The sequence below is a fragment of the Chrysoperla carnea genome, chromosome 4 (genome assembly GCF_905475395.1).
Source record: "Chrysoperla carnea chromosome 4, inChrCarn1.1, whole genome shotgun sequence".
Taxonomy (NCBI): Eukaryota; Metazoa; Arthropoda; class Insecta; order Neuroptera; family Chrysopidae; genus Chrysoperla; species Chrysoperla carnea.
Window position 1 is genome coordinate 46,998,507 of NC_058340.1, and position 12,417 is coordinate 47,010,923.

The window sequence follows — 12,417 nt, forward strand, 5'->3', positions numbered from 1 at the left end:
GATATCAAAATTTTCATTTATGAATTGTTCAAAAAAGCAATTTAAAAAAATTTTTATTATGAAAATAGTTTAAGAAAACTATATTAGAGCAACAAACTGCGGATTTCTTGTTCTTAAAAATTTCAAACCCAAATTGTGTGATTCATAGTAGAACATGTGTGACCTATGGTACAAAATCATTAAGCCCCATGAATCATTTCCAATGCATCTAGGATTACACCCACCTATTGTGTCTGAAGTAGAAGGCAATAGATAGGAGTAAAATTTTGGTAAGATGGGATGGAGTTTAGCAGGATGGGTAGGAGGAAATAGGTAGGAGTAAACCCAACTATTGTGTTTGAAGTTTCTGTCTTGAAACCGTACCTTCTTAGAGTGAACTTTCTTTAAAGTTTATTCTGAGAAATATTACCGTATAATGTACCCGAGCTTTGATTATAGAAGTTGTTACTGCCTGAGCATCCGGTAACAGCGTTAACCTGACAACTGATATTGGAATGATAAAATTTGATGCTTACTTATATTCGTATCATTACCTATATTCGTGGTACATTAGGTTGTTTGATTAAAGGTACACAACTGCGTATTTTTTAACTTTTCCCCCTAATTATTTTACGATTTGAAAATAAATGCGCATGCATCAGCCATTCTCATGGTTATTTGCCTTATTGTAAGTAAACTGTCAGTCACTCAGAAAAGTCACTCACACTCCTGTGATCTAAATAATGAGCAAGACAGCGACAACCTAACCAGTGTCAACCAATAATACGGGTAAGACAGAGAGACATTTTTTTTACCTATCTCATTACTATTAGAGAAACTGAAATAGGTAGAAGAGTCGTACTCGTCTCGCTTCCTCCTCTATGAGCAATGCGGACTTGGATAAAGAGACACATAATAAAGTTTATGGCATACAATAAAGTAATAACAATGGTGACTTCGACTTAAAATAACTTGCCCATGCCTGCTATAGATCCACTGTAAAATATATCCAGGGTACTATATCTTACTACATACATATTCTGCACATTTTTTAGCCGTTGTCATATTAACTTTTGTTTCTTTAAAAATTAGATTAGTCGAATTTTCTTTATATGTATATTTAGATTAAAAATAAAGAATCGAATACATATATAATTTATTCTTTCAAGTAGAGAATACGTGTGAATACTTGGGGCTATTTTCAATGACGAAGTGATCATCTCAACACGAAAATATATGTATATTATATGAAATACAGAAAATACTATAAAATATGGAAATATTCATATTATTTAAGCGAACAAATAGAAATGTACGCTTTAATGAAATTATTTATGCTTTCTTATTAAATGGAAAAACTTTGTTCTTACATGTTTTTGGAAAACTATAGTCATATTCTTACGATTGTGTTTATACTTTTTTGATTTATACTTTTTTTTTTTCGTATTTTCCTCTCTTGAACAAGGAAATTATAGACTTATCAACGAAAATACTCCGTTTGTGCATTCCTGAATCTGTTTTGACTTTTCTTTGGCGTGATATGTACGTATTTTAGGTAGCGATATGGAAAATTCGATATCTAACATAGCTCAAAAACCGAACATGTTGAAAATTTCGATTTAGGAAAGTTAATTCGATCTGCTGCATGCATACCACCTCTTTTGTATTTACGATATCGAACATTTTCGATTTTTAAATATTATATTAGCTTTTTAATCTAATTTTTCTACGTCTAAAGTTTTCGAGTACTGCTAGAATCATTTATGTAATATTCTGGTCTGAATTTTTAGCCACCGAACAAAAAAGGAGTTGTTATTAGTTTGACAGCTATGTGTGTGTGTGTATGTGGCATCGCAGTTCCTAAACGGAAAAACCGATTTTAATTTATATGTTTTAATTGAAAGGTAATTTAATGAAGCATGTTCTTTGCTATGTTTCAACTGTTGATTTAGGGTTCCGTATCTGGCAAATTTTTCGTGGGTTTTTTAAATTTTGTAAATTTCACTTCTTATATTATTACACAAATGATGAAATCAATGAATTTCCAATATGTTTTAACTACGAGTGTTTTAAATGCGGCAACAAACATTTTAACTACGACGACAAATACAAAAATTCCAGAATTGGCACGCCAAGCTTCATCACTTATTATTGTGTTTTTTTATAATCTTGCTCCAGGTATAAAACCTATGTATGGTGTAAAAAGTCTTGTGTAATGGGATTAACGTAAAATATAGAAATTACTGACCTAGTAAGAACATTATGTGAATAAACTTATATGTTAAAAATGTCACTTTCATAAGAATTTATGAAAATAACCACAGCGGTTATACACTGGTCATCAGCAAAATCGGGTAAGTTAAGTATTTATAAATTTTTAATAAATTGAATCGAAAAAAGATTGCATTTGGAAACTTCTTATTTCTGTTATTTCTATAGGAAGCTCTTAATTTTGAAATAGTTATCGATTCTATTTACCTTCCTAGTAGAAGACAAAAATAACCATGTACCTTTTCTAGCGGTCGTAATTTAAGTCCGGTTTGAATGTAATTTAGTATCAAGAAGGATTTTGTTTGTAATAGGTCAAGTTCGTTAATGAGAAAAATCGACAGGTAAGGGGTTGGGTGATATTTGTGCGCAAAGTACAAAAATTTGAATTTGTTCAACATAGCAAATATTTTTGCATGCTTTGATTAGTTTTGAGTATAAAAGCACTCTAGTAATTTTTTTCTCTAGGCGCTTACTTTTTGGAATAAAAATTTATTTATTATTTATATATATATATATATATATATATATATATATATATATATATATATATATATATATATATATGTATATGCAATATATATATATATATATATATATATATATATATATATATATATATATATACATATATATATATATATACGCAGAAGCAGCATTGGCTAAGCGAATTGCCTCAGAATATTAAATTTTTTAATTAAATAAATTTTTATTCCAAAAAGTAAGCGCCTAGAGAAAAAAATTACTAGAGTGCTTTATATATATATATATAATTTCAATTTTGAGACAATTTTCAAGAAAGAGCTAATAGTACGGGATCTTTTAAGGCTTATGCTTTCTAATAAGCTTTTAACTGCCCCGTTGATCTCCTTATTTGGTATTTATTCGTCATGGTGCTCGTACATGTCAGTGACGGCGACAGCATTGGTTGCTGGCGGCGTGCGGTTGCAGATCTTACTGACTTGTTATTGTGCTAGTTTAAAATACGCCGCCAAAAACTTCGGTTAGACATTCCGTTTCAGTGATTAAAACTTAATAAATTATTCACAATTAATAAAATATTTACATTATAAATAACATTTAGATAATTTAAATAACATTCAGACAATATTTACAATATAAATAACATTCAGACATTCAGGCTTGACATTCAGAGAATTTTTATGTTGCACGCCATGTTGTCATCGCTAGTCGCCGAAGCTAGTTGCCGTCGCTGACATGTGCGATCCGCATAATACGATGAAATTAGAATTTTTCGAAGTGGCTCGATTTTTTTGATAATCAGTATATAAAGTACATGTAAACATATCCACACATTATTATGCACACATATAATAATAATGTTATTCTCTTGTTACGTGCATAAATTTAATTTGTAAACTGAAAGAATGGAATCATTTTTTATTAATTTTAATAAAAGATTTAAAAAGCACATGAGCTCATATAAACACCATTTGTTCACTGTAATAAACTATTTTATATTATAGATAATAATAATTTTAACGATATTTAGAGTAAATGTTGAATATGACGTCACATCATTTCAAATTATCCAAAATGCCAGCCACTGTATAACAATTTTTTTTTTTAATTGATTATGGCCAGATAAAAGCCACGGTTTCAGAGTCTGTTATCTTTCTATTAGAATAAAAATAAAAGAACTTTTTACAAAAAAATATACCGACTCCAAAAAGAAACTATTCCAAAACAAACTAATATGCGCTAAAAATTAAAAAATAATTGCGTATTTTTCTAAATAACAGACAATATTCAAAATATTTTATTAAGTAAAATGAAAAAAAAAAATAAAAATTACTACTTAAAAGCCAATCAAATTGTTACGATACTATAATGTAGTTACTGCTATTTTTGGAATCGGTGTCAAGTTAATGTAAAAAACTGTTCTATCACAGTTGTTTCCTTGGCTTCCAAAAACAAATACAACACACTGTATATGAGTAATTAGTTAATACCATATTAAAAATTCAGATTTTTATCTAGGCATGGCTTAAGTTTCTGATCAACCATAAGTTAAACAAAATTCTGCCTTTAAAAAATGTTATCTTCTGGACGTTGTGTTCAAAATAAAAAAACGTGCCTCGAGATTTCCCAATAGCAAGTGGTTGGAAAGCTTATTAAACCTTCAAAAATTCGTCTATTAGTGTTTTGCTTGAATAATAAAAATGTTTTGAATTAGAGATCTTTTGTATATGGAATACTGTGTAAGGGGGAAATCAAGTATGTCACATTTTATGAATTCATTGAGATTTTCCTTATCGCTGTTTTCATGGAAGTACATAGGTGGAAATGTACAGCTAGATGTAATAACAGTCCTTAATTCAAAATACAATTCTGTATAAGTGTGCAATGTATTTTGGTTTTACTGGCCTTAAAATTTATCCCAGTAAAAATGCCGTACACTGTTTATCATAATTTTAACATCTGGTACATATATAATCTAGAATCGATATGTAAATTTAATAGTTCAATTCATTCATAATGTCCAATAATTTTACAAATTTGTAAAATACGTTTAATAGGAAGCATGCAGATATGCACCCACCCTTTGACCAATCAAATGAAACAATAACACATGGAAAATACACCTCTGTTCATTAACTATGATAATTTATGAACGGATATTTTACAAAAGATCTAACATAATTGTAAATTTTGAGAAACATATTCGTAAGGGATTTTCAAAGCCATTCTTTTAAGCAGAAGAATACGACAGTCTTTTATTATAGGAATGATTCGAAAACTTTTCGATGAGATGCAATTTTGAGAAATGAGTTTGCGTTATCTTTGATGCGATTGTTTGCGAATCTACTGCGGATGACTCGAAGGCCAGCCCAAAGGCCGACTAGATAGGAGTAAAACTTAGGTTTAGTGGGAGGGGATAGGGTTTAGCGAAATGAGTAGGAGGCAATAGATAATAGTAAAATTTTGGCGGGATGGGATGAAGTTTAGCAGGATGGATGGGAGGAAATAGGTACGAGTAAAATTTTGGTTTAGCGGGTTGAGATGGGATGTGGCGGGATCGGTTTTGCAGTACGTGTTTAGCCGGCCTGAGAGGATGGGCTAGTGGGTGGACCTAACGGACTCAGGGGACTGGCTAAGTATAGTATAGGTATTAATTTTAGTTACATTTCCACAGAAGAACGTCTCTCGGGTTCGTTAGTAGATTATACATTTGAAAATCATTATCATATTTTGAATATATAAATACATTGTAGATAAACCATCCAATATAAAGAAAATTTTAGTGCAGATTTTAATAGCATAATTATAATTAAGGGAAAGGGGACAACATTAAAATATTCAGTGTAGGTATATATTTCTTATAAAATATAATTTATTGTATGATTTCAGCTATAAATTGCACCATAAAATTTACATCAAATTTTATAAAATTATACTAAGACCATGAGCCAATAAAGAATCGAAATTTGCATCTTTTGTTCGCCTTTTGAGAATGGATAAAAGTGAGTTTAATAAGAACGACGGTTGATCATTCAGTGTGATTTCAACCAAGTTTTTTCAATTTTATGTTTTCCTACAATTTTTTAATTTAATTTTTTTCTTGTTGTAAGTATATTAAAAGATTTTTACAAAATAATTCCTGAAAAAAAGCTGGATAGTTTATAGCGGTTGACAGGCTCAAATATTAGTTTTGTGTTTTACAATCACACTTCTTTTGTCAACAGCAACAACCTTGTCCACAGTTTCAATCTTACTCCTATTTCTTCTCATGTACCCGGTTTGTAATAACTTTCTTTCAAAATATATCCCATAAAGAATAACTTTGAAACATGAGAATCGAAAAATTTGATTTTGGATATGCAACATTCCAGTTATGGTTAAAAGTTTGTACTCTGTTTCTATGAAAGTTATATAATTTTCCAAAAGGCAGACTAATAAAATGAATCATAGAATTTTTTCACATTATTAGCTCCCTGTCTAATTGTGCTGTACGTGGGGTGGGGATAGAGATGAATTCGTATGTGTGTTTATTTGTAAGTGTTTGTGTTGTTTTAAAACATAATAACATACACTAATTTTATTGTTTATTATATTGTTTATATATTATGAGAAAGTATTAAAGTGTTTTAAAGCTGTTTATATATACAAGAAGTTTATTATCATAAACTAACTATACCTAGAAATTATTGTAGTTATAATATCGTGTGTCTCACAAAAATTACCAAAATTATACTAAATCAGTAAGAGTTGATACTTTGGGATTAGCCTGACAATACAGGTATTTGATTTTAGTTCATAGTGTTTCCATTGATTACAGTGTCTGTAAAATTAGTTAATTATTTAATTCATGCCACGATGTCAACTGAATGAAAAATCCCCACTCACCAACAAAATAATAAGTATGGGCAGGGGGCATATCAAAGTCTATCTGTAACAGCCTACCCTAAACGTTTCTGAAATTATTGTCCATCATTTTTAAGACATTTTCCTACAAAAAGCATGATAGTATATTGAATTAGCCAGTTTTAAGAATCTATTAGTTATTCTAACTTAAATAAAACATTCTGTAAGTATTTTGTCATTGTATGACTAACCGTGTGTTGTTTGTTCTTTTATTTTGCTACGGTACACTGCCCTAACTGTAAATAGAAAAAGACAGTGTATTAATGAGTTATTAACTGATCCTTTATTATCTATTTAGTGTAGTGCATCGTAGTAAAAAGAACATACTTTATATAAAAGGTGAATATTTTTAAAGTTTCCACACTTACATTCGAGGACAAAATGAAAAACAAATGAAAAAACATGTATCGACTCATTTTTAGGGGAAATAAAAATATATTAATCCGTTTTTTTAATGGCAACGCTTTGATGGTCAAACAAGGGTCAACTTTGTTAAATGCTATATTTTTTAGCATAACTTCAAGTTTTAGTTGATTGGCTGATTTCAGTTATTTTTTGGTTAAAGTTTTTAACCAACAGACTCTCAAAATAATAATTTGTCCAAAAAATTGTTATTTATACTATGCGTATAGTTTTTGGCGTTAAAACACTGTATAATCAGGTACCAAAAATTGAAGTCTAGGAAAACATTTTCAAACAAAATATGATTTTTTCGTAAAGCAAAGAACGAGAAACTGTAACAGTAAAATCAAGAATTGAATTAACAATTCCAAAGTGACCCGTGTTCGATCATAAAAACGTCCCCGTATTTAAAAACTAAATTTACTCTTAAATTAAGTCAGTACATGTTTTCACGTTTTACAATTTTTCAACCTGTTTCCGATGGGTGGTAACTTTTAAAAAATAATCCAGTATATAAAATTCAAACTTTGGTATCTAGCTACCGTAATTTAATTTAATAAAAATATTAATTATTTATCTATTATAACATAATGTTGACCTTACTCATAGTATTTAATGTTGTTTTTATACTCGGTTTTAACAACATTTTATAATTGGAATTTTTAATTATGTAAAATTTAATCAAAAAAATCTTTATAAATTCATTGTGAAAAAAGTTCCAAATGCATTAAATATATAAAATAAGAAATTTTATTCTTAGGTAAGTATTATTTTTATTATTTTGGTTTTGCTTTATACTTGTGCTATGAATGAGATGAAACTTTTGTAAGATCTACTGAAGACAGCTCATTTCTAGCGCAAAAAAATCTTGAAGTTAAAAAATTTCTGGAGCGAGGATACAATCGATCTTACCAGACACATGTACCCATTGAAATGTCAACAACTATAAGAATAAAATTTTCACATGGACAACTGTATGCGGGTGGCTTGCTCACGCTTCGTGAAACTATCTGACTTATTCATATTATGGTGGCGAAAACTCAAAATCTAAACATTTTGGAAAATTATATATAAATTTTTCAAGTATCATATCTCAAAACCTATGTGGGTTTTGGAGATGTGGATTCAAATTCAATGTACTTTAAAAATGAAAGTAGCAGCTAATATCGAAAGCTCATAGTTTTTGAATTGAACTTCAAAAGCTGAAAAAAAGTCAGAAAATTTTTTTCACGGATTACGCAGGCAGCAAATGACATACCAAAATAAGAACTTTTTATAGCTTTTGAGATTTTATGTAGAATTTGACTGGCGTATAAGTTCAGATTAACTTTCAAAGCCAATAAAATTTTCGGTCGTCAAACCATGTATAAAACAGGGTTCTGAAGCAAATTGAAAGAAAAGTATTGTTAATATATGTATGGCTTCATAGAAGGAAAAAGTACAATAATTTCTTTAGTTTGTTTCATTGAAATCAGTAATGACGAGAAAGAATTCAAAATATCTTTTTAGAGGTAGTAGAAATTTTAATAATTCAAAATGATTTAATCTTGAAGCCAACAAAATTTTTAGTTTAAGTAATAATTATTTAGAAAGATTTACTTTTTGAAATGAAATGGTGTGAAAATGGGTCACTGAAATTGGTATTACACATTAAGTTATAACATATAAGCATATGTTTTCTATGAAAATCTGGGTCATATAAATTCTATAACTAACTCACTCATATCCTTGTTAAAAAGAATAATAAAAAAAATTGTATATTATTCCATATAAAAAATACAAATAAATATACAAACATTATACCATTGTGGCTACTTTCTGTAAGCGAAGCCCAACACAAAAACATTGCGCTTAGAGTTTATATATTCAATATTATGGTTAAGTGTATGTATGAAAGAAAAACTATTCCAAAACAAATAAATATGCACTTAAAAGTAAAAAAATAACGATAATATAATGTACTTACAATTATTGTTATTTTTGGAGTCGGTATCAGCTAAGGAAGCAACTGTGACAAATAACAATAATTGTTAAGTGCATTATATCATCGTTATTTTTTTACTTTTTAATGCATATTAATTTGTTTTGGAATAGTTTTTCTTTTGAAGTCGGTTTTTTTTTGTAAAAAGTTTTTTTATTTTGTGATTTTTAGTGAATCTGAAGTACGCTAACTAATTTTCACTAAAAAAGGAATCATCAAAATCGGTTGGCGTAATATTGAATTATTTGTCCATTTGTCGTCGCGCACATACTTAATGCAGGTTTAAGACTTATATGGTTTTCTCATGGGTGAAACTGTCAGAACTGGACCAAAATGAAATGAGACCACACGAGAAGCATCAAAATTGGGTCTCCCAGTCGAAAGTTCTAAGGTATCAAAAATTAAAACAAAAAAATACAGGCGAATTCAAAACCTTCTCCTTTTTATGAAGTCGGTTAAAAATTGAAATTTCCCAGCGAAGCGGGTGGGTAACTGCTAGTAGTTTACTATCTTATATATAAAACAAGTGAAAACAAACAATTGACTGAGTTAATTGTTGAAATACCATGCATAAACAGTTGCTAATTGCGTTTACATTTTACCCAGAATTGCTTTAATCTAAGATCCCACTTTCCCAAATGAAAGCTTACCCTGATAAAAAATAGAAAGAGTATTAAGTCAGTTTGAGTCTTGAATCACTTTTGTAAGATACTTGAACTATGTGAGGCGTGCCATTGAATTACCCAAGAAAAATTTAATTAAGATAAAAATCAAAGTATCAAAATATTTGGAATAAATAAGAAAAATATCTAGGACATATCGACAAAGAAACTGAATTTGAAAGAAAACAAATAAAAAAAAAGAGTCTAGTAATCAGATTAAAGTAATTATCTTGTAATAAAATTAAAAAATTGTTTAACTGTTGAAAACAATACGTATTACACCGCCAGTATGCCTCTGCCCCGTAGAACAGTCATGCACAATGCCAACGGTGTTCGATCGACGTGCTATGAGTGAAAGTAAATAATTTTGTTAAGACCTACTGTGTTGATGCCGGCTCAGCTCGACTCGGCTCCTATTTATAAATTCATGATATTCATAATTACATATTTTGTTTCAAGTATTAAATAATGCCCTTTATTTATTACATGTACTGCAACTCTGCAAGTCATTTTATTTAATATCAAGTATTTTATAACGCAATTTTACTGTAATTACCTGTGAATGACATCGGTAAAGATCGATTTAACACGATCTTAAGAATTCAGTGCAAATTTTAAATAAAAAAATAATAAAAAGTTTAAAGCTTGTTTCTTTCTTGACAATCGAAGATACAAATAAGGTTTTTTATTTCGCATTTTATACTATTTTACGCATATAGGGACTGATTAATCTATTGGGAAAAATGTTCTGGGAACATGAATTCTGGATATACAGGGTAGAACATTTTAATCTATTATGGTTAAAATAGTTCGTTCAGATTGAAGCTAGTTTTTGGGGTTGCTTTATTAATCAATTTTAATCCTAAAATGTAAGAGATAGCATAACACATTAAATTAGGAAATTGGTTGAAAATATTCTTTCGAAAATTGTAAGATTTCGGAGGAAATACGACGAAATACGAAAAATATATCATTGTTGCATTAAATCGAAAGAAAAAAAAACGCAAGATACAGAAAAATGCTTAAGCAAAAGTTGTCCAAATGTTAAAATAATAAAATAATATTTGCAACTAATTTAACAGCACTTAGAATCGATATCCTAAGCCAATATTTTATTTTCTAGTGATCAATTAATAAATTATTAATTTATAAAGAAATAAAAAGCACAAATTTTATTACAAATTTGATATTTTCCGGCATTGAAACTTTATGATACCTTCAAATATAATTTATATGAAACAAAATATTGAATCACGAAAACCATTGAATCTTGTTGAGTTGGATAAATGTTCTTTGGATGACTTATTTACAAGAAACATAAAACAAATACTCACGTGTGCTGTTAAGTCTGTTGTTTGTTTAAATGTTTGTTGATATTATTTATATTCGATGGATATACTTGAAATTTTGGCAGATCGTTGCATTTTTAGCCAAGATTGTCATTTGTAACCCAAAATTCTCACTGTAAAAGAAAATCATTATAAAAGAAATTTGTATCCGTTTCCACACTACCATTGAGGTAGGATACATCAGCGCGTTTTTTTTACGTGGTATCCCCTATAGGCCTAATCCACGATCTTTTCCTTCTATTTAAGTGCATCCGGTTACATTTAAACAGAAGAAAAAGATAAATAATCATCCAATTTGTCGTGACCGGAACATGACAAATTGGATAACATTATCGCAATTCCTAAAAAAAAAAATTCACAATCCCCAAATACTATCAGCCTAAATTTGACATCACTTAATATAATTACAGGACAGGTATTCCTAAAATATAAGAAAGAGATAAAAAAAACATAAATATCCCTGGAAAAAAATTCAATTATTTCAAAAAGAAAAGGGATAAATAAAAATTGCTTAATTTACAATAATCTTTATGCATAAATATTTCTGAAGGTCCATTTGAATTAACCATATCAACCTAGTTATAAGTAGAATTACCCCAGAATGAAACCAATCCAAAATATCACAGGCTATAACACAGGCGAAAAATCCATGTAATCAAGATCATTTTTTCCGTACATTATCTGTCTAGATATACCTAACTCACTTTAAGCGATGACTGCGCTTTTTTGCATGTCCCGTCTCACCGTCATCATGAGTTGATACAATCCCCTATCGAGGCGCTTGGCTTATAGACAGACATAACGAGAAAAAATTAATTTTTGACTACACAATTTCTCATAGTGTTATAACACATGCAACAAATCGAACGAGTTTTTCCTGAGAAACATCATACTAACCTTAGTTAGTCAACGTCGCTTCTCAGGATATAGGGCAGACCGATTTTACAAATTTAAATTAATGAACTGATATTTAGAGTAAAAAAAATTGAAAAAAACCAAAAATATCTCTGGGCATAAAAGTTAAAAATTGCTTAATTTGCAATAATATTTATGCATAAACAATTAAAGAAAGTTCTAGGATAGGATATGATAAAAAAAGATAATTCTAGGATAGGATATGAATTTTACAAGTCACAAACACAGAATTATACAAATGAGAATGTCGGAGATGAAAAAGCATAAATATCTCTGGAAAAAAATTCAATTATTTTAAAAAGAAAAGGAATAAATAAAAATTGCTTAATTTACAATAACCTTTATGCATAAATATTTCTGAAGGTCCATTTGAACTAACCATATCAACCTAGTTATAAGTAGACTTACCCCAGAATGAAACCAATCCAAAATATCACAGGCTATAACACAGGCGAAAAATCCATGTAATCAAGAT

At 29.2% G+C, this 12,417-nt stretch overlaps 1 protein-coding gene across 2 annotated transcripts in view; it reads left to right on the top strand.

Moving 5' to 3' along the window:
• LOC123297962 (zwei Ig domain protein zig-8-like) overlaps nt 1-12,417 on the top strand; it is a 546,183-nt gene that overhangs the window by 248,121 nt on the left and 285,645 nt on the right. The window lies entirely within an intron of this gene.